The sequence below is a fragment of the Haemaphysalis longicornis genome, unplaced genomic scaffold, assembly GCF_048455015.1.
Source record: "Haemaphysalis longicornis isolate Haplotype H1 unplaced genomic scaffold, Haemaphysalis longicornis Haplotype H1 scaffold_2, whole genome shotgun sequence".
In the NCBI taxonomy this organism is placed as follows: Eukaryota; Metazoa; Arthropoda; class Arachnida; order Ixodida; family Ixodidae; genus Haemaphysalis; species Haemaphysalis longicornis.
This window is the reverse complement of record NW_027526295.1, coordinates 294227533-294250233: the sequence shown is the minus strand read 5'-3', so window position 1 is coordinate 294250233 and position 22701 is coordinate 294227533. Positions and strand designations below refer to the sequence as shown.

Sequence of the window (22701 nt, the reverse complement as noted above, 5' to 3'; positions counted from 1 at the left end):
TGATTTCTATCTATATTGGCGCTGCTATTAGCTTGTTTATCACCGGCGTGCATGAGTTATTCTCGCTCTCCTCGTTTACTGGGTTGCCTTCGAGTTCTTCAGATGCACGGCAAAGCGGCGATATGGCCCAACGAACTGCCCGCTCTGATGACACCGACCGCGATGACTGTTCTGACTCTGAGTTTACTCCTTTCACCGAGTCTGAATCGGAAGACAGCCTTTCTTCGGAAGAAGACAGCTCATTTTCGGACATGCGCTGTATGTGTGCAGACTTCGATAAGGCACTGTGCATAGACCCGTGTTTCAAGGAATACCACACTCTGAAATACTATTGAACATTTTTCAGTTCTAAGTGATGCTGACCCCAAAATACTGTTCCTGATAATTTTTTACCATTTAATCATGACTTTAGACATTTTGTACATTCCAAATCCGCAATAAACTAATTTACCACCAGGGAAAGTTCTTTTCAAAAAAATTCGACCCTCAAAGGGTTAAGGGTGCTTGCAAACTTCCGCGCTTTTTTTTTCTATCAGGGGGGGGGGGGGGGGGGAGGGGGGGGGAATAAAGGGTGCCTTCAACAACCTCCAGCACCCTGTCATCTCCCTGGCCATAAAGGAGGCCGGCATTGCGGACAAGCTGCGGGGCTCCGTCGAGGCGTTCATGACGGGCCTCATGGCACAAAGGCAGGTAGGCAACGCCCTGTCGGTGCCTCAACCAGTGGATGTGGGCACCCTGTAGGGCACAGTCGTCAGCCCCTTACTCTTCAACATGGTCACAGTGGCACTATCAGACGGCCTGCCCAGTAGAAGGGCGCACAGGGTGTACCTGTCTGTGTACGCCGCCGCCGCGGCCCTGTAGGCACTAGGCCCCATGGCGGGCTGCCGAGGCGTCGTTCTGCAGCTGCAGGCACCCCCGGATGCAGTGCGGGCCAAGCTCGCCAATGTCAGCCTGCAGCTGTCGGGCACCGAGATGGAGGCGATGCTTGTTCACTGGGACACCCAGGCCTGCTGCAGGGTCACATGCCTGCAAATTGACAGCGAGCAGCTCAGGTGGAAGACCAGGGTGTGCTACCTGGGGCTCATGCTGGACCACCGAGATGGCTTCTACCAGGCCGCCAAGCAGCTCCGTGCCAGGACCGGATGGCCACCTCGGCTGTGAGTAAGGTGGCCGCCCAAGACTGTGGCTGCTCCCAACAGACAGCCTTTGGCTGTAGGGCTGCTGATGTGTGCGCTGCCGCTGGTCACCTTGCCGAAACCAAATTGGTGGCAGTTGGAGGGTGACTACCGCAAAGGCGCCTGTGCTTGGTTTGGAGCTCACAGTGCCACAAGTCGCTGGCCAAGGCGGGGGTGTGGACAATCAGGATGGCGGTAGATCAGCAGGCCCTGGGCCACATTGACTGGCTGCAGCGCGCCAAAGGGGGAGGCCTCCTCTGCAGTAGCTGCGCATCCACCAGCACTCGTTCATTGCTCCACCACACCACCTCAATTAAGGACTGATGCCACAACCAACGTGCTCCATCGCAAGGAATGAAGGAAACTGGCCTCGAGGTACTTTCCATTGGTTGCCACATTTGATGAGCTCATGGCAAAAATGTGTGCATACCGCGCTGCAAACCACGTGCAGCTTTGGAAGAGAGACACTAGAACTATCACAGGAGTGAAAAAGCGTGATGTAAAGATTGACAGCAAGATGCCCAAGACCCTGAAGTATTACCAGATACTGAGATTTAATTAGGCTCCAACCAATACAATGCAAAAAGGCAAAAAAAGGCAAAAAACCCAACGTTTCGAAGCCGGCTCGGCTTCTTCAGGGGTGACAGTGGCCACGCTGCAGCTGCGTCTTATAGTCTCACATTTGCTGGCCTCGCACAAAGCCCCTCGCTGCGGCACGTAATCCGTGTGTGTACACCGAGGGGAGAGTGCCAAGCGAGCGATTAACATTCCCAGGTGTGCGTTGAATATGCCACGATTCGAGGAAAAGCCGCTTCCTCCAGTTCGTTTCCCTTTCGAGGATGGCCGTTCCGGAGAAGTCAATTTTGTGGTCGGCCACTTCGCAGTGTTCGGCGACAGCGCTGCGGACTCTATTTTGTTTCCGGACGTCGTTCTTGTGTTGTCTAATCCTCTCCGGCAGGTTTTTGGTCTCACCGATGTACGAGGCGTTGCACCCCGCGCACGGAATGCGGTAGACGACCCCAGGTGCCTTCTCTATTGTCAGCCGGTCTTTGGGGCGGGGGATTAAGCGGCCTATAGTTGTCGAAGGCTTGTGGGCTATGTGTACTCCTACCCCTTTGAAAATGCGGGCCAAGGCCTCGCTTGTTCCTGGGATATACGGCACCGGCACGCGTTTCAGGGGTCCGGCGGTTGAAGTTCTTGGAGAGTTTGTCACCCTCTTCTGCTCTTTGCAGCGGGTCACGGAGTGAATGAACTTTTTCGGGTAGCCGTTTTTCTTGAGGTCCGCAAATACAAGGCTTACTTCGTTTTTACGTTCTGATTCGGACGAACAAATTGCATCAGCTCTGTTAATTAAAGACGACACAACTGAGGCTTTGTGGTTAGCGGGGTGGGGCCGAATTAAAATGAAGGTAGCGGCCGGTGTGCGTAGGCTTCCTGTGAACGGAGAACACCAGAACCCTGCCTCCTCTTGTCACTTGGGCGTCAAGAAAGGGAATGGAGCCGTCTCGTTCACATTCAACCGTGAACTGGATGGCGGGATGAACTGAATTTAGGCGTTTTTTCAGGCTGTCAACTGCGGAGGTCTTCACTATGCAGAAGCAGTCGTCTACATACCGAAGAAAAAGTTTTGGTTTCGGCCGGAAGGAGCTCAAAGCCTTCCCTTCCACGTGTTCCATCGTCAAGTTCGCCATTGTTACAGAGATGGCGGCCCCCATTGTGGTTCCAGTTTGTTGTTTGAAAATTTGCCCATTATGGGAAAAATATGTGCTGGCCAAGCAGAACTCGAGTAGGCGGCATATCTCGTCGGCAGTGAGCGGCGTCCTTCCTTTCTTTTAGGGTTGCGTCATTTTCGAGGGCAGTTCGGGCCGCGGATACAGCCAGCGGTACAGGAACACTAGTGAACAATGACACGACGTCGAACGAGACCAGGATCTCGTCTTCGTCAATGCACACCTGTGACGCAAGTTGCACGAAGTGTCTGGAGTTGCGTACATGAGTCGCGGTCTTCCCGGCGAGGGGGGCGAGGATGCGGTGCAGGAAATTTGAAAGGGCTCGGCACGGGGATGATGTGAAGTCTACGATCGGGCGAAGGGGGGCGCCAGGTTTGTGGATCTTCGGTAATCCGTAGAAACTAGGTGCGGAGCCGTTTCGACAGATCAAGCGAAGGTATAGAATTTTTTGTTCCGGGTGGTTCTTGAAAATCGCCGCGAGTAACTTGTTCAGCTGCGTCTGCGTTTGGTTTGTAGGATCCCTCTTTAACTTCGTATACGCGTCTCCGTCCAAGAGAGCCGAAACCTTCCGGTCGTAGTCCTGACGGTCTAACACCACCGTCGAGTTGCCCTTGTCGGAAGGTAGGATGACAATGCTTTCGTCTTTTCGAAGTTCCTGGAGTGCTCGGTTTTCCTCTGCGGTCAAAAAAAAAAAAAACGGCTACCCGAAAAAGTTCATTCACTCCGTGACCCGCCGCAAAGAGCAGAAGAGGGTGACAAACTCTCCAAGAACTTCAACCGCCGGACCCCTGAAACGCGTGCCGGTGCCGTATGTCCCAGGAACAAGCGAGGCCTTGGCCCGCATTTTCAAAGGGGTAGGAGTACACATAGCCCACAAGCCTTCGACAACTATAGGCCGCTTAATCCCCCGCCCCAAAGACCGGCTGACAATAGAGAAGGCACCCGGGGTCGTCTACCGCATTCCGTGCGCGGGGTGCAACGCCTCGTACATCGGTGAGACCAAAAACCTGCCGGAGAGGATTAGACAACACAAGAACGACGTCCGGAAACAAAATAGAGTCCGCAGCGCTGTCGCCGAACACTGCGAAGTGGCCGACCACAAAATTGACTTCTCCGGAACGGCCATCCTTGAAAGGGAAACGAACTGGAGGAAGCGGCTTTTCCTCGAATCGTGGCATATTCAACGCACACCTGGGAATGTTAATCGCTCGCTTGGCACTCTCCCCTCGGTGTACACACACGGATTACGTGCCGCAGCGAGGGGCTTTGTGCGAGGCCAGCAAATGTGAGACTATAAGACGCAGCTGCAGCGTGGCCACTGTCACCCCTGAAGAAGAAGCCGAGCCGGCTTCGAAACGTCGGGTTTTTTGCCTTTTTGCATTGTATTGGTTGGAGCCTAATTAAATCTCAGTTCAGTAACTTCCCAACCAGACAGAAGTTTGTCGAAATGTTCACTTTCAAGATTACCAGATACGTTAGTGCTGCATCCATGGGGGCATGAAGTTCGTGAGCAGCAATAATGGCCGCGTGCACATAAATTATTGCAAGTCCCTCCTTGAAAACGTTTTTGTTACATTTACCCGCGGTTGCTCATTTCTTGCTAGCCATAACATAGCTAATCTCCAGGCTCAAGCCTTACTAGTTTCACTATGCACATTGCTGTTCGGCTTGCCTGAGCACATTATCACAAAATGCGATGTATGCCTGGCTCTATTGAAACATATAGTTTTATCGCTTGTGCATAAAGCAGCGCAGATCTATCTGTCTTGCTGGTGGAAAAAACATCTCTGTAGACAGCAAACGGGAGCCGACTGAAATTTTAAAAAGGAATTTTCACGGATTCCGGAAGAGTGGGTTCAAAAGAAATTTACTGGCAGGTTGTCATGCGGTCCCAGTCGGCTAACGAGAAACAACTGCCGCGAAAAATTTATACATGGGATTATCACGGATGCAATGAGAATAGCCACAGCCATATCAAGTTTTGTGCTATGCCAGGCAATTAGGCAAGGCTTGCGAGTTGATCTTGCCTTATTTTGTAGGAGCCTCGCACTTACCACCTGGCGGATGTACTGTCAGGCAGGCTCTGTGAGTAAAACAACAACAAAAAACATTCCGGCGAAGCCACGAGTAATTGTCTACTGCAACAGGGTTTTCCGAAGGCGCACAAAAATAGAAGCGTGTCATACATTCGCTGTAAGCCCCCGCCGATTAGGTTAAGCTTTTGGATACAGCTTATTTTATTAGGCATCAAACACAGAGTATTTCATGGGAAATACAGGACAATTACATGACCTACATATGTTTCTTTCCAGTCGCAAGTGGTTCACACTTGCGACTGGAGCGGAGAAGCGACGAGATTTCTGCCGCTTTCCTTGTTCGTTTGGTCTCGACCAATTTTTGTCGCCGCGGACAGCAATCGCGTCGCTTCTATCGCTCCAGTCGCAAGTGCGAACGGGCCTTCACACTTGCGCTGCGTAGCCACACCACATCGCAATCTAAACCCATTTTTCGTGATTCACGCCGCCGTTAAAGCATGCACTGCCCATGTCAACACAACATTTCAATCTGCTATCAGGAATTTCACGACAGGCAAGCGCTTAAGCTTATTATATGTGGAATGTTGGAAGCGGTCTCGAAATGTTATTAGAAAGTACGCCTTGCTGCTAAGGTTGAGGCTCTGAACAGGGTGGACAAAGGGGGTGATCGTCATTTCCACAGGGACGGTCGTCATTTCAGTGCACAGGCGCAACAATACCTGCACACGCCACGCAGGAAAAATATGGAATACAATGCGATCGCTCCACGAACAAATCTGTCGTCAAAACTTGTCTTATCTCCCTTTTTTTTCCCCCTGAACACTGAGTTCATGGAAATACGCACGTGGAGCGTGCACCTTCTGCAAAAGAAAAACAACCGGACCCAAAAAGTTCACGTAAAAGGAATGTTTAAAGTAAACAAGAAGGCCAAAATAAAAATAACCGAGCACTAATAACAGAGCACATGGATGCCTCACCTTTTTTACTGCGGGCAGTGGCATCTGCAGTGTGCTGAAACTCAACACACCACACCATGATGAATAACCAGATTCTTCTTGCGTGAAAGCGACGATTGCATCGGTCGAATTTTAAGGTATATGCATGTCTTTAACACATTTTCCCTTCAGTAGCTAACTTCTGCAATCTCAACACAAAGAAGCCCGCTTGAAGATCAAGAGCTTTCCGCCATTTTGGCCAAGCGCGGGGACTAGGCAGACTAGGGAGGCATTCTAGCGCTTTAACGAAGACTAGGGAAAAATTTCTGGGGAGAAACAACAACTAAACAAACAAATCTAGCGCCAAAAAAATAATGACGTCATGCATATTTTAATGACGTCACACACATTGACCAATCAGCGTTTCCAGCCATTTCTCCCCCTATACGGATGTCTCCGTGGAAGCTGAGGGGCAAGTCGACGCGCGCGGCACCTAGGAAATGAAAACGGAACTTCGCTAAACTATTATTATTCAAAATTCTTCTGTAAAATAAAGATTGCTTTTTAAATTAAAACACAATAATTGCGTAAAATTTACTTGTGTTTTTGCGGCTTTTCTTTTCATGACTTACGGCAGCAGCCGCAAGCACTTGAGTACTGCTTCAACGTCCTGCCGACAGACGACAGGCTAGTCAACTTGCCCCGTGCTTGCCCCGGCGCAGGGGGGCAACCGAAGACCGGCTTTCGATACATGGGGCCTATGGGGAGTTTCGCAACTGTCTATATCCAGTAACTCTGCTATAAACGTTGCTGTAGCCAAACGTGCTCAACTACGCAGTAATTAAAAACGCAAAAACTGAACCATGCTAACATAATTTTACAAAACAATATTTAATATAAAGTATTTTGTTGCAGGAATTTAGTGTGCTGTTGAGTTTAAGGATGAATGTTTGTGTAATAAAAGCGAAAGTGAGCCTTTTGATTTCATAGCATCCTCGATTAACCGCACCGGTGCACACCGGGGCACACCGGTGCGCCTTTTCATCCTCGATAAACCGCACCGGTGTGCACCGTCCGTCCTCGATAAACCGGGGTGCACCGTCGCGGGGCAATTTTTGGTTGCACCGCCGCGCACCGAGAGAGTCGACGGTGCGCCGGCGTGCAGTCCCGAGATGCATCGCGGACGATGCCGGCGAAGGAGCTTCCTCCGCCGTCTGCTGCAGCGACGGCGCATCGCCGCACTCGTGTCAAGGCGGACGGAGTTGTGGGAGTTGTGTATTGTTGCTGACAAGGATGGCGTGCTTGTGAATTCATCGGGCAACGATGCGACAGTCTCCTAACGGGCGGTAACAACGGCCAGTGATTGTAAATGAGGACGCGAACTTTGTGTACTTCAAAGACGGCTGCATGCATTGCCAGAAAGTTGGGGATTGACATTCGTTTCGTTCGATCGAATTATCATGAACTGTTACCGGAGTGCCTAGACGATGAAGACCTACTTGTTTTGCTGTAACGGAAGGGCGGAACAAAACAGGCACTCGCATTATGGCTCAAACGAAGATTAGAAGCAGCTTGTATGTAGCTGTTTAGTGGAAGCGGTGGCGGTACGTTGTTCCGCATGTGTGACGGATTTAAGTTGTGCGTACATATAATCATTGGCCTTCAATAAATACCACTTTCAAATAGCGCTGTGTCTCATTACAGTGCTGTATTGTTACTTGTGAACGTTTTTATGAGTTGATTTCTTAGATTAAGAGATGGCGCCTGGGTAGAACCGCCCCGTTTGTCCTCGATCAACGCTCCGTGCCGGTACGCACCGTCGTGGGGCACTGTGCACCGCACCGGTTTTGGGGGCAACACCGGTGCGTGTTTATCGAGGACGCTATCAGGCTAGTTCCGCAGTACATTATCACGTGGTTATTCGGTACGCGATTTTTTTTTCGTGCGGTGTGTGTACTTGGCGTGTTACAATTTGTCATTTTTAGCGTTTTCTTTGTTCGATAACGACTGTATATGGAATTACGTCAACTGAAGCTCGAATGTGGCTAGTCAAGTAAAGCGCAACAGCCAGGTAAGCACACTATATTTACCTATCTCTTTATTTAAGCCTAATTTCCGAGATGGCCTTGGGGACTTGCGACCTGGCAGGCGTCAACAAATAGCGTCATGCTGACTGCATTCTCCGTGCTTGTGTATTTACATCGCTAGTGGCTGCTTTGTAGGCCTGTTCTCCTGTATCATTGTCGTGCCTGACTAGGTTGACGTGCAGTGTAGTGCTCGATCGACGCTTAAGAAAACCGTCACATTTGCAACCTTCGATGTTCTTGGGCCATTCGTGCGTCCCCAAGGTACAATGACTGACTGCTATGCATGATTCGTTTGGTGTGTGTGCATCCATGCGTGAATTACCTCAGTCGGAAAATTTAATTACTGAATGATTGCTCTTGTATCGAGCTGTAACGAGACGTGTCAGCTTCGTTGAGGTCCGAGTTGCGACACCATTGCACGCGCCTCGTACACGGAAGCGCGGTGAAAAAAAAAGGAAGGAACCCACGGGACGCAAGCAAACCCGCTTGCGCTACGCAGCCGAAGCCCGCCGCTTAGCTTTACGGCGTCCTTTTGCGCAGCAGAAGCAGCACACGCTTACTGCACCGTGTATCCCGTTTAATCTCGTTTGCACCGTATTTAGGACAGCAGCTTGTAAGCCTACAAAGGCGTGAGCCGCGTTCGCACCGACTTAGTCGGGGTAAGCAACTGCGGATTCTTTCGCCTATCTCCAGTGCTGTAAAGCGCGCTTTTACTCTGGGCCCGATAACACGGCGTTTCTAGGTGTAGCAGATTGTAGGATCGCACAAAGTAGTATGTCATGCATGTGTTGTTCTCGTGTAAACCCGTTCCAGGCTGGTTTCTCAGGTGTTTAGGGGTGTCGAGAAATACTACGGCAGTTATATACTTCCGTACCATTTTCTTGACATATTTGCTGGGTAAAAGCTACAGTCGGTAAACGTTTGGGTTGGAAGGAGGCGAGCTTGCCAATAAATATGCTACGCAACAAGTTAAGCCACAATGCTTATTTTTGACTTGGCCTGCTTTTCGTTTGATTATGCCACTTAAAGGGGCCTTGTGGACAAAATGCAAGTTTGCTTGATTCGAGAGATTGCCTCGTTAGAATAACACTGACGCGACTTTTAACGCAAACTTTACTCTAATAAGCTATATAATTGAGAAAGACGTGAGTAACCATGCGATCCAATAGCTCATTTCCTGCACTAAAGCCTATGGCATATTATGGGCAGCTGTGCTGAGGCTGGCAAAGGCAAACGCAAGTTAGGCAGGGCTTATAAGCTTGTAGAGCAGGCTACTTTCGCTTAAATGTTGTGAATATTCATGTTCTAGGAGTAAGAATGGTGGGGTAAACAGTGGACGTTACAAAAGCACACGAAGCACCAATGCACGTTGAAGATCCCCCAGGTGGGCAAAATTAATGCAGAGCTTGCGACTAAGGCGTGCATTGTCGCCTGTGTAATGTCGGTGCATTAAACCTCATAATAAATCAATCAGTGGAAGCACGAGTGCTACTGCTGTTGGTGCTGCATGCACTGTACTTGTGATAGCTGCACAGTAGCCCGGCGCTTTGGGGCTGTCTCACACAACACTGGCCAATTGGCGTGACCCTATTTGTCGAGCACACCCAATATGTCATGAAACGATGACTTCCAACCATAGCAAAAACAAGACAAGTGCAAGTATGGTGACATCATCTAGGTACTGACGGTGGTAAACAAGGCGTTCCACAGTCTGCTGCACACTGAATGGCGTACTAACGTGCGCTTGAAGCCCTGTCCTGGTTATGTCATCGCAGGCGGGAGGATCAAAATTTTAGCTTAAACTGATCAATTTCTCAGTGAATACAGTATCGTCTGCTGCCGGACAAGTGCTGGGGGAACTATAAAACACCAAATCTTTGGAATAAAACAAACTTGTATTTTGTCTGCATGGCCCCTTTAAAGGATGGTCACTATTTAACAGAAAAAGACGAGTGCGTTCAACAATTGGGAAATCTGGATCTTTGTGCAAGGGCTGAATGCACTGGTAGCTCTTCTGGGTCCCTTTCCACCATATTGAAGTAACCTTAAAGAGGCTTGCTTCTGGCAGTTGTCGTATCAGACCATTGTAGAAGTGAAAATGCAGTAATTAAAAATGCTTGTTGTAAGAGTGAAGTACCTCTTAAGGGGGCCATGCAGACAAAACACAAGTTTGGTTCATTCGAAAGATTGACTCGTTACAATCATACGACACCACTTGTAACCTAAACTTCGCTCAAATAAGCTACATAATTATGAAGAAAGGGAATGGCCATGCGACCCACTAGCTCATTTCCCGCAACAGAACCTATGATGTCATATGTGACAGCTGTGCGATTGGCTGAGGCCGGCAAACGCAAATTAGGCACGGCTTATAAGCTTGCCGTGCGAGCTATTTGAGCCTAAATGTAATGCATATTCATTTCACAGCAGTAAGCATAGTGCGGCAAACAATGAAAGCTACGAAAGTACACGTAAGCATATAAGTACCGATGCGCACTGCTGTTGGTCCTGGGCACACTGTGTGTGTCTTAGCTGCACAGCAGTCCGCCACTTTTGAGTTGTCTTACGCGACCCTGTTTTTCGAGGATACCCCATGTTCCATGAAGTGATTACTTTCTACAGTAACAAAAACAAGCCAGGTGCAAATACAATCAAAAACAAAGCAACGGCAGACAACTGTCCGTTGGCGCTCTCTGGGAGAACTGACGGCAAGCAAGGCTGCAGAGCCGAATGACTCGGTGGACGTTCGTTTGAATACGCGCACTGACGACGACTTCATTGCTGACGTCCTGAAAACGTGCGATTTGGTGGGCAAATCAAAATTTTAACCCAATTTCTCAGTGGATACGGCATCAAGTGGTAGAAGCACTATAAGACATGAAAGATTTCGAATAGAACCAACGTATCTTGTCCACACGGCCCCTTTCAGGCCAGACGCTTCTACCCAGTCCAGAGCCATCGCATTCGGCGTCTTGACTAGTGACCCCCAGCGGCAGCTAAGCATGGCCAGCATCCATGTACTGAACAAGGGAGAGTGAAGCTGGCCACCACCGCCGCTCAGGCAGTGACCTTCACTGCCTACACCAGTGCAGGCTGATGCCAGAATAAAGTGCAGCTGGGAGCCGCAGTGTGAGGATGTGGTGGCAGTGCCACCTTATTCAACATTGGCTTAGGGGTAGCGAGTGGCACAGGCCCCAGTGGCCCCGTGATGCCCAGGGCTCCGACCGTCACTTCACAGGACATGCCTGCAGGCCTTTCCGCTTCAGTGGCCCTGTGCAAAGGAGCTTCCACAGGTCAGGTTGCAGCCTCCCACCGTGTCGCCAATTGACTCTGGTACGAGCTACATTCTCGTGGTCAAATGCAAGCAGAACATCCTGTGCCAGTGGGATTGCACTGGATAGGAATTGTAGAATAGGAACACTGAAGTGAATTTGTCAAGCTCCTGTTTTTGCTTGCACTGCATAGACTGGCTCAAATAAACACACTTTTTATTTTTTGTCCGCTCAATAAGGCAATGTTTATTTTATAAAGCCCGAAAGAAGAAAAATTACCTTGGACGATGACCAATATTAGAATTCAAACCAGTTCCGGTTTTGGTTCTGCTAAACAACATGCTTGGCGTCAGACGTTAGGGCATTCTCGATATCTCAGTAATCAGCATACAACGCTTCGGCCATTTTGTCGGCTGTAGAATGCGTCAGATAAGCCTACCGGCATGGCTTAGAATTGTAACTATCACAAGCTGAGGCGTACGCAGTGGATACACACCCTCTGCATCACCGGAGACGCTCAAATGCAGTGCGCTTTTCTCGCAACTTTAAAACTTGCCTGGCTCGTGCCTGTATCATAAGAGGCATGTTCACGCCAGTCCTTGGGTCAGCTGATTCGGGACTGGGCCCGCAACATTGCCCAAAACAAATAAATCAACTTTCCGCTATCAGGGATTCGACCTTGCGATTTGCAAAACTGTATCTAGTGCTCCAGACCACTCGGCCACAAGCCAGCGCTGCCAGAAATGGAAATATAGAGTATATATTGTATCGCCTGTTGGCGTTTCCTGTCACCGTAATCGTCGTCTCATGTAGTCACGGTACCGAAACACGGGGTTACTCGTTTACGTCTTGCGCTAGAGAGCTTCGTGCTTAAAAGACAAGCTTTTTACATCAAAGCTGTATACCTCTACCCTCCAACAGTTTCATCTCCGTCGGCAAAAACGCCCAAGCACCAAGAGTACACTTGTACACTGCATGCTTCGCCCCTCCCCAGGTTTCACGTTAGGGGAGATGCCAGGGATTTTTAAGGGGCGAAGCACCTTAGGACCTCGCGTTGTCCATTGCTTGTCCCTTGGTGTCCGTGTACACAGCAGGGCTTATAAGCTTGCCGAACAAGCTATTTGCGCTTGCATTTGCAGCACACTCTATTTATAGCAGCAAGAATGGTGGGGTAAACAGCGGAAGTTACGAAGGTGCACGTAAACATAGATGTGCCGATTGGTACGGCGCGCACTATGCTGTTTTAGCTGCGCAACACTGCGGGGCTTTGGGATTGCCTCGGGCGACATTGGCCAATTGGCGTAAGCGACGGTGTCTTACGTGGCCATATTTGTCAAGCAAACACCATGTTTCACAAAACGAATATTTTCTACTTTAGCAAAAACAGCAGGTGCAAATTCGCTCAAAAACAAAGGTAAAAAACAGGCCGCTGTGGTATGGTAGCGCCACCTAGGTTGACTAGCGGTAAGCAAGGCTCCCCTAGTATGGCCTCCGAGATTCCCCCGCACGCGTTTTGCTCCGGCCGTCCCAATCGCCGCGCGCCCCAGCCAAATTTTGTAAGCGGGCTGATTCCCCCGCGCTCCGCCAGGCAGCAGTGCGCACCTATGCATCGAATGCATGTCAACGCGTAAATGTGGGCTAGTTGGTTCGAACTGTGAAACTTAATCATGTGAACTGTAAAACTGCGCTACTTAATCATGTTTCACAGATCAAATGCATCGCTCAGCCCGTTGGGCCGCTGTTTATGCGGCATTTCGCGGCATGTCAACGCTGCAGTTATTCTGGTCTTGGCACGAGTGTACTTGCGAGTTTATTGGCCGCATTTCTGCTTAGCGCCTGCCAAAGATTCTTACACAGAACACCCGTAATGGATGTGTCCTTCATTGGAACAAGCGAGGACTCAACACCTTCGAAGCACAGGCCCTTGCAGGTCGAGCCCCCCGATGTTCATTGATTCATAAAGGGACGCCACCACTGCTCCCTCGCACTCTTCCGCGGAGCGAAAGCCAGCATATAACTGTAATATACGTTTTATGCCATGGGGCATACAATTGCATTTAGAAAAAGTGCAGCCTGTCGTTGGTAGCTAATTCTAGAGCGAACCTATGCACAACCGTCGAGTACCGCACATACGACACCAAATGTGCAGCCCTGCATTTCCACAGAAATGTAAATTGGTGGAGTTAATATGGGGGCTCTTCGATTTACAGTCTCTGACTCACCGCGGACTCCCCGAGAAGCAGTCCGGCATTCGATTTTTCCATGTATCCCTATGGCTTCGGGGAATCGTCGGACTACCCGCGGACTATCCGCGGTGAGCCCGAGACTGTAAATAGAAGAGCCCTATCATTGATCGCTAGAGAGCGTGGACAAAGATAATTAGTCGAACGTAGTTTAGAAAAAAAAAAAATACAGAGAGAAAAATAAGAAATATAGTAACAAATTCAAAAATAGGAATTTTGTACAGCTCCTCCACGAACCAGGCAAAAATAAAGAGCAGGCAGGATAATACAAAAACACGAATAAAAAATCACGCGAACAGACGAACCTTGCAATGTCTGCATTTGCACAGAAATGCATAATAGCGCAAATAGAGATAATTGATCGAACGGAATCTTAAAAACAAAAACTACAAAACTTAGACAGCAATTATAAAAGTGACCTTACGAATTCAAAAATACGAGTTCTATACATCTCTCACGCAAGCGAAGAAAATAATAAAAAGCTCTGACAAAAACTAACGACGAAAACAAGAATAAAAAAATTATGAAAACTGACCAAAGTGTAACACCCTGCATTTGTGCAAAAATGTATAATGGGCAAAGTTAAAATGTGTAATTAATTGTTATAATAGTGGGAACGGAGACGATTGGTCGTACGTAATCTTAAAAGAACCAAAAGCAGAAACTAAATTAAAAACGCTAGCTTACAAAATAATAAAAATGCACATTCATACACCTCCGAAAAAGGAAGACAAAAATAAAAAAGCACTGAAAAGAACTACAAAGCACGTACAAAAATATCGTGGAAACGGGTCACCGTGTAAACCACTGCCTTTGCGTAGAAGTGCATAATTGGCACGATAAGATGTTTAATATCCTCAAAGTATCAAAAATGGAGCGAATTAACTGAATGGAACTTGAAAACAAAAGACAACAAAAATAAAATACTAAATTTTAAAAGGGATCTTACAAAATAAAAAAATACGGATTAGCACATTTAATCATTGAATTTATATGGAACCAACAGTCTAGATGAGCCATCTGCACGCACAGGTATACAAGCAAAAAGCAATCTCAATTGCTAACACAGACAAATAATACGTCACATGTATCGCGTAGTTTTTACAGACCACGATTAGCTTTTCTTAACTGCCGCGCAAATGTGCTATATTAGTTCACTCGCTTACTAAAAACCTCGCAAATACTCACTGGCATTGAATTGCAATGGACGGTGGTGTCTGAATGTATCACGGTTGGTTTGTGTCGGACTTGCATGCTTACGATTTTCTAAACCTGCCTTAAAAAGCCGCGGCAACAAATCTGTTGTGACATGCATACTAATCGGAAACAATCTTAATATTGCATTTATGCGACAGATGCTTATGCAAGTCCACTGTTGTAAATAATGTTGGGTGAGGACGTGAGGGGTTTTTCTAGGGCACTGCGTGTAAATACACATCGACAAATCTAAAAATAAAAATAAAATAAGGTCGCGAGATCGCAGCAGAGTGTGCCAGAACCGACTGCACTTCGCTTGTATGATTGCTGCTTAAACTTTGTTCTTGTGCGCCTTATGTTATTAAGTTAACCATAATAAATTTGTTGGTTATCGTCTTGTACCTGTCATTTTAAAGCTGGTTGCTCGACTCAATTTGACTGCCAGCTGCGAAAACGCGCGTTTCCTCACTTGCACCAAGCTGCCGCGGAATACTAGCTGATGCATAGGTGGCGAGCGCCGCGGTGTGGCGGAAGATGCGGCCACGCCCCCTTTTCAACTTGCACTCTCTCCGGCCGATTGGAACGGCTGGAGCAAAACGCGCGCAGGGTGATCGCGGAGGCCATGCCCCTAGCACATATGTCATCATTGCAGATGCCACAGAAACACACTATTTGGTGGGAGGATCAAAATTTTGACTTCAGTTGATTAATTTGTCAGTTAATGCAGCATCGTTTGCTTCCGGACAAGTGCTGGGGGCACCACAAAACACGAAATCTTTCGAATAAAACAAACTTGTGTTTTGTCTTCATGGCCCCCTTATCGTATTTCCTTCCCATGGTTTGGACAAGCAGTGACAACTTGTCCGAGTTGGTTATATTCATCCGCCTTTTCCAGCATTCCAGGCTGCCTTCTTGTCTTTCGAACATTACCCCCTGAAGAATTATTGCAGGTGTTGAACAAGGCAGCGTCTCGAGAATATTTCAAGGGCCAAGCCTGGAGACTCTGCAGCAAAATTTTTCCCTGGCCACAGTAACTTTGAGCATGCTGTAGGTATACCTCGAGCAACAGAGACTCGCGGGGTAGCTCTGGGAAATCCCTGGTTGATCGGTCATAGTGACATAGTCCTGTAGCACCTGCGGGTAGGTCCCAGCCGGTCGGGTCAGCCGCTTTCATCTGAGCAGCGCTTCTTGCTTGCACAGGCCGTAATGGCATTGCTCTTCTCCATCTCAGTGTCAAAACCGTCGATTTTTGCTGGTTCCTTGGGGCGTGCTTGCGCACATCTTGTATCTTCCAGTCGTTTGAGTCAGTCTGTACGAAAGTATGGCTCTCGAGGGGTTCAAATCTTTGCTGCAGTCGACCTTTGACTGGAAATAGGATACCTCTTTGTGGTTTTGTCTCTATCTTTAAGCAAGGACATTGGTACACGTGCAGTCAATTAAGATCATTATCACACAACTGAACTGGCCTCGATTTTCCGCCTGCCGCGTGAGGCAGTCTTTAGTCTCAGTTTGTGCGGCCTAGCCTTCAGTAGTTTCTCATGGCTACTCCTAGTTGGCAGCCCTTCATTGAAAACAGTGTACTGTGGCAACGTTAATAGTTTGGGCAAATAAAACAAGATCATGAAACTAATTAAAAAGAAATCGATCATTTCCTTTCTGTGGTTACTCAATGGAAGTTGCTTGCATGCTGGAGAATGACCTACCTGAGAGGATAGGTATACTGTCAAGGCCGAGTGCACTGAAATTTCTGCTCATGCAGCACGTGCCACCAAACCAACTGGGGCATGACTCGTAGCCCCATGAAATGCCTTGTTAACCAGATAAAAAGGTTTAAAACAGCCCTGAAGCGGAAGTGACATATGCCATCTGGCCGAGCACTTGGTCCTCAGGCTAGCCAGGAGAACCGGTCGGGCGTCGCTGGGTGTGCATCTCCAAGGGGGGTCACGCATGCAAAGCCGTTGCACGCAGGTTTGCGCCTGCCGCTGACTCGCCCGATGCAACATCACTTCAGCGCGCCCGTAATGGCTGCCCTGCCCTCAAACTTGGTTTCAAAATCTTCTCTTTTTTTTTTTTTTTTTTTTTTCCTGGTCTTGTGCGCCGTGCACGCCTGTATTTCAGCTGTCATATTTTGCAGGTTGCAGTCTTTTTAGGCAGACTGTACGGAAATGCGGTCTTCAAGGTGTCAAAGTTTCGAGTGCAGTTGGCCAGTAGTTTAACCCTTTGCGATCCGGAACTGTTACCCACTTTCCAGTCCACAACTGTTTTGCCAGTTTCTGGTGCCACGAAGAACAACGCAAACTGTGCTAGAAAAAATCGCAGGATGTTTATTTTTTATCTGGCATTCTGCTTACAACTCCTTTGCCAATGTTTGAGCAGCGTGTGAAACCGCTCGAAGCATCCTCTTGGGTGCAGGGCAGGGTTGTTACTGCAGGTTTTGCAGAAAAACACAGTTTCCCTCCTGCTTTCTTTTTTCTTTCGCTTAAGCAGCTGCTGCTTCGGCCTGGGAGCGTGTAGATGAAATGGCTCGTCCCACATAGCCTTTCCTCGCACTCTTCTTTTTGGCTCAAGCCCTCGGATCTCCCACCAGCTGTTGGATGAGGTTGCGACGGTACTGCCGGTTTTGCTGCTCTTTCTCGCCATGATTCTGCAACTGTGCGCCTCCAAATAAAATTATTGGCAATGAAAACCTCTAGATGCCAGGGAAAAAGCTTTCGCCACCATTTCATTGCCTTTCGACAGAATGTGCAGCTTACAGAGTAATGATCCGCCTTGTGCTGTGTCCACCGCCGCTGTGGTCTTTGCCACTCGAATCACCGTCATCACTAACTGATGGAGGCATGCAATTCTCTTCCTCACTGAAGTCATCATCGCTCTCGCTGAGTGCACCGCCACAGAACGCCCGTGGTAAGAATGTGGCCATGCTTCTCAGCGAACAGCGCGCACATAAAAATGCTCCGGAAGCCACAAGGCCCGTGCTAAACATTATGCCGCACCCTAGTGCAAAAAACTCCCCCCACCTCCCCGAAGGGGATCGTGCGGAAATGCGAATGCATTGGGTGCACCGATGAGTGCGCTGCAGCAAGCAGTAACGGAGAGAGGCGTGCGCTCCACTGCATTTATATACATTTTCCGAGCGCAGTGAGCGGAGAGGAGAGAGAGACCCGCGCAACACGCCCGCCCCGCGCGCGAGCTCTCTTTCCCGCCGAGCTCCGCGATGCGAGCGCCCTCACACGCCCGAGCGCGCTCCTCCTCTCCACTCACTCTCCGCTACTCCGCCCGAGCTCCGCGATGCGAGCGCCCTCACACGCCCGAGCGCGCTCCTCCTCTCCCCTTGCCCTCCGCTACTCCCGCCAGAGCTACCACCTGCTCCGGTTGCTAGGCGCGCCACAGCTGTTGCTAGGGGCGGGGAGGAGCGCGGAGAGATAACACCTGCGGGCGCAGGCCGACGGAGCATGACAACCCCCGACTAAGAAATGCATTCGCATTTAAAAAGACTGTGCCGCGCCGAGACGACGAAGGCAGAACTACGAGGCGCGCGCTCACGTGCACTCGCGCTGGAGGAATGCAGGCGCACGCCGACGGAGCACAACAACCCCCGACTAAGAAATGCATTCGCAAATGCATTCGCAGTTCACTTATCTCTCAAGGGATTGCGCATCATGTACACAAAGAATGCAGGTGCATAGCAGTGAGAAGAACCGCGAATTTTAACCCTGGACACCCAAGTCGAGCGTACCCTGACAGCGGACCGCAGAGGGTCAAGGGGGCCACGAACGTCTGGTTCATTGAAAAGAATTTTTATTGCAAACTTGGAACATGTAATCGAGGTATTAAAGAAAACAAGAAGCGGTGGCGTCTTTTCGGCGGTTTCTCTGGCGTCCTGGTTAGTGTGATTGGCGGCCGCTTACCTGAGGCACCACCAAGAAACCTGGCTGGGCCTGTAGTTCTACTTGATCATATCACTTGAACGCTAACACGCAGTTAACACTCTGGTAGTCGAACCCAATGATAACGATCTATCGGTTATACGGACCGTATTTCGGTGCACTTAATGGCTTTCCTGTGCTACCCATTGAAACTGCGTCCAGATGTACCAAACGTTTTTCAAAGCGTCCTACTTTTACTACGAACACTTCTGACGTCGCGGTAAAAATATTGTGCATACGAAGTAAAAAAAAATCAAAATAGTCTTTAAAGCATGAAAGAGGCGGTGTGCTGGTGCGTTCACTGCTTCAATTTAATCACGACGGAGATATCCCAGATTGGCGAGCACCGCCCGCAGATTTCGGAAGCCGCGACCAAGGTCACTCACTTTCCAAACATTTCTCTGGAGGCAGAATGGCAGTGATAAACTAAAAAAAAGGGGAGGGAGCATGAAGCCTGCCGGCCAGCTAGCGGTCAACCAACGAAGCCTGGGGATCAACTCTGTATCAACTGCTGCTCAAGCGTTGCAATAACCGGTGTCGATCTTTACGCCGCCCGAATCGATACGGATGCAGCACCGTGCTCTGCAAGAAGCGCCAATGGTTAGTTGGGTGCCATCTAGAGGTCGCCGACACTTGGTTTGCACAGTTGCTGATAACGAATGGGGATGACATTCAAACCTTGGAGCTTGGCTCTTGTAAGGCCGAAGCAGCGCAGCTCCCGGTACGCTCAGACTGGCGCGGCAGATGGCTATCGAAGCCGTTTTGGTGAGCGGAGCTTTTTAAGACGTCCGAAAAAATTCCTTAGTGGGCATTGTGCTGGTTTCGATGCATTGTGCAGGTTCGATGCAAACGCAGTTTAGTTCATTCGTAAGCAAGCAGCGGGCGCCCCTTCATAAAGTGAAAATGCATAGCTGGTCACCAAAGGGGCTGTCCGACATGTTCGCTAAATTGCACGCACTTTAATTTAAAGGATGACACCATATACAATGAACTACTGATATAATGACCACTTTTGAGTTCGTTATAAGCGGGTTTGACTGTAACTATATTTTCAATCTGGCACATTATACGTTACCTCTGCCATATCATGTCACTGTAGCACGAAATTTGAGTTTCTCCATTATTTCTTGCACGTTTTTTTTTCCCTAGAAGGCATCTATATTGTGGCTGGATTGAAGCTGAGTGACTTACATAAGTAGTGTACTTTTCTAAAGTAGTGTGCTTCACTAAAGGTGCACTTTTCCAGCCTTAGTGATAGTACCTGATACAATGGTGTCAGGCCTATATAAAAGAAGTACAGTAAGGCGCATAAAAACCTTAAAAACAAGTATGGTAAGGTGCATAAATAAAAAGCACATGTCGTGGAATGAACATGTGAAATTCTGCCCGAAAGCACATAAAGCAACCTTGATACCAGGCACTGCTTCATTCACGTCTCTATTACTGTGCACAAGTCAAAACCTATCTAAAATAACAGTACTGCAAAGGAAAGCATGTTCGTTGTTTATCACGTACTAAGGAACCATTGTTAAAACACCTAATATTAAATAAATGCAGAATATATATCGATATAGGCTCCGGACAGCGAAGTTTGCCGCGCGAGCGCAGCGCCACCCGCGACAGACACGCGCAACTCTGGGTCGGTGCCGCCGCGCCGACCGCCTTCAGTGCCGGTGAACGCAACTTTGCAAAAAACGTGTGCTGTAACGTTATTTGCGCGTATATGTACTACATAGTGCAACAAAGTCATGCAAAATGTTATATAGTAGGCGGAAGCCTCCAAATAAAATGAAGCGCTGATAAAATGCTGTCGCCTCACTAACGAGCCGTAGGCTAACACAACTGGGAAGCATGTGTTCAAGGCTTGGCATTCTCCCACAGATTCTTCTTGTTTTTTTTTTGTTTTTTTTCCTTTTTTTTTTAACCTTGAAATGCCCACATTAAGCGAGCAGATTACATGCTGCCGTGGTGTACGATCAGCCTGTTAGTAGGCTGGTTAGCAGGCGGTCAGTACCCATAAGTGCGCTTTAAATTTGGTGACAAAGAGGGCCCACAAGCACAGTTATAGCATTGTAGTTTTATCACCCAGCGGTTCTACTCTGCTTCATCTAATATTCCACGTGCTTATACCGCCATATTAAATACATATAACCACATATGGGGCACGGACAATTATAGGCGTTAACGTTCCCAAATGTTTCGCGAGCTTTTGAATAGCATAAAATCACCGCCTCTCCTTGCAAAAGAAACAGTGAAACTGTTGTCTAAATTACTGAAAAGCAGAGAGAAATAGAGCTGAGACGTGCCGCAATAAAAGCTGGAACACAGGAAGAAAATTTTCGCTATCGCGGAGGTGGAGAAGGAGGAGGACAAACTTTATTTATCCCATCCATTGTGATTGCGATCACTCTGGACCAGTGAGGGGTGTACTCAGGGAACTGAATGTTTCTCCCGTGACTTTTGTTGCAAAGGTGTTGACGTTAATAAAAGTGCTACTATTCCTTCCTAACGGAGGTGTCCTGCCGAACCCGTTGGCGTGGAGAGAAAAAAAAACCCGAATATGAATGTTCCGTAATTTATTCCAGTACGCCTATTAGATGTTCTGCTTACCCCTCCCCCCATCCCACCCCTGCCCAAAGGAATTTCTTCTGATAGCCTTCTCGTGAGGAGTTTGTATGCAACTAGTGTACTGGGCTACAACTGGAAGCCCAAAAGTTTCTCAGCGAAGCGGGCACTTATTAACGTCTGCACTGTCGCTATACCCCAGCAAACGTGAATTTCCTACTGTTACATGTATGGAGCATCACATTCGGATCAAAGACCTATATGTAACTCCCATGTGGTCTAGTCAGTAGTTCTGTAGTCGCATGCAAGTGCACTCACATGGATGGAATACCCCGTGCGGAAACATCGCGCAACGTCTGATATATTTGCAGACAAAGCCTCCGCTTTTGTGGATTGAATAATATAAATCACGTGTTCTTTTGAAGCGAAACATGCTGATCTTGAGAAAGGTTTGCCCTGCAGGCAGGCTGTACAAGCGTTTCTCTTCTGGGCATCACTCCTATGCGGCCTTTATATGCCTTCCTATACGCCTCGAGCTTCGCGATCGCTGCGCCGCCTGCTGCCGCTTCTCCGCGGCGCATACGGGATGGCCGCTGTGCAACTGATAGCAGCTCATGCAGCATTTCAGGTCTTATTTGCTTGTTTTTGCCTTTTTGCGCCATAAACAACTTGTTATGGTGATGTCTGTAAAGAATAGTACGTTTGTGGCACTTCGAAAAACAGCTTTGTCTTGATAGAGTGCTCGAACGCCAACAAGAGCTAACCAGGAACGCAGTACTGCTTGCTTCTTCGCCGCTCTTAGGAGCGTCGGTGACAGCAGCAGCATATCACCGCTGTTACCTCTGAATACGTCAGCCCAAGGGAATTCTATTGTCGCCTCGTTTAGACCTGACACTGGCACAGTGAGAGGTTGGTTTCGCTTTGCAGCGTGGACAACGAATGCGGTTATGTTGTGAATATATACTTGGTAAAAAAATGTGATTCGGGGATGTGATTACCTATTAACTGACAATACATTGCGCCATTTATAGGAATAGAGGCCACGCAAACATGTAAAGCATATTCCAAGTCTGTGGATCGTTAAATATGTGCCCACTCCCACCAAAGAGCAAGGACCAAGGAAAGGTAATGAAACCACAGAAAAATAAATGGTCTGCCAGTCTGGAAGCAACATAATAGCTCCTACGGGAATTCAAAAAATCCAGTGTAGCTCCAGATATGCTAGAGACGTTCGTCTAACTAGACCAACTGGACGCGAAATGCACTGATATTTTCCAAGACGGGGGGGGGGGGGGGGCGTTAACTATCGTTCCGTACAAATGCGGATCGAAATCAAGGAATGACCGTTTTAGGAATCACACAGACACAAGCTGCGCGTTCACTTTTGTTTTTCGACTTTAGCAATTACTCAGCGGACACATTTTTTTGCAGTATGCAGTAAGTTCACAAGCGATAAAAGGTGTCGTTGGAAGAGTGTGGTATCGATAAGGCCTTCAGATTTCACTTTTTTGCGAGATTCTGCAGGCTCACTGTGC

At 48.4% G+C, this 22701-nt stretch overlaps 1 protein-coding gene and 1 long non-coding RNA gene across 5 annotated transcripts in view; both read left to right on the top strand.

The window, feature by feature from the left end:
- The first annotated feature begins 6864 nt into the window (after window positions 1-6864).
- On the top strand, window positions 6865-7561 carry LOC144170861 (uncharacterized). Its single transcript, XR_013322693.1, has 2 exons — window positions 6865-7137; window positions 7169-7561. It is a non-coding gene; the product is annotated as an uncharacterized LOC144170861 (long non-coding RNA).
- A 211-nt stretch (window positions 7562-7772) lies between these two features.
- Gzl (godzilla E3 ubiquitin protein ligase) overlaps window positions 7773-22701 on the top strand; it is a 76464-nt gene continuing 61535 nt past the window's right edge. The window contains exon 1 of one of the 4 annotated variants that reach the window (XM_077700886.1): window positions 7773-7947. The gene's annotated coding sequence lies outside the window, so the exon portion shown is untranslated. Of the gene's footprint in view, window positions 7948-8066; window positions 8225-22701 lie in introns of those variants that run through there. The other 3 variants (XM_077700883.1, XM_077700885.1, XM_077700884.1) reach the window with 3 other exon arrangements.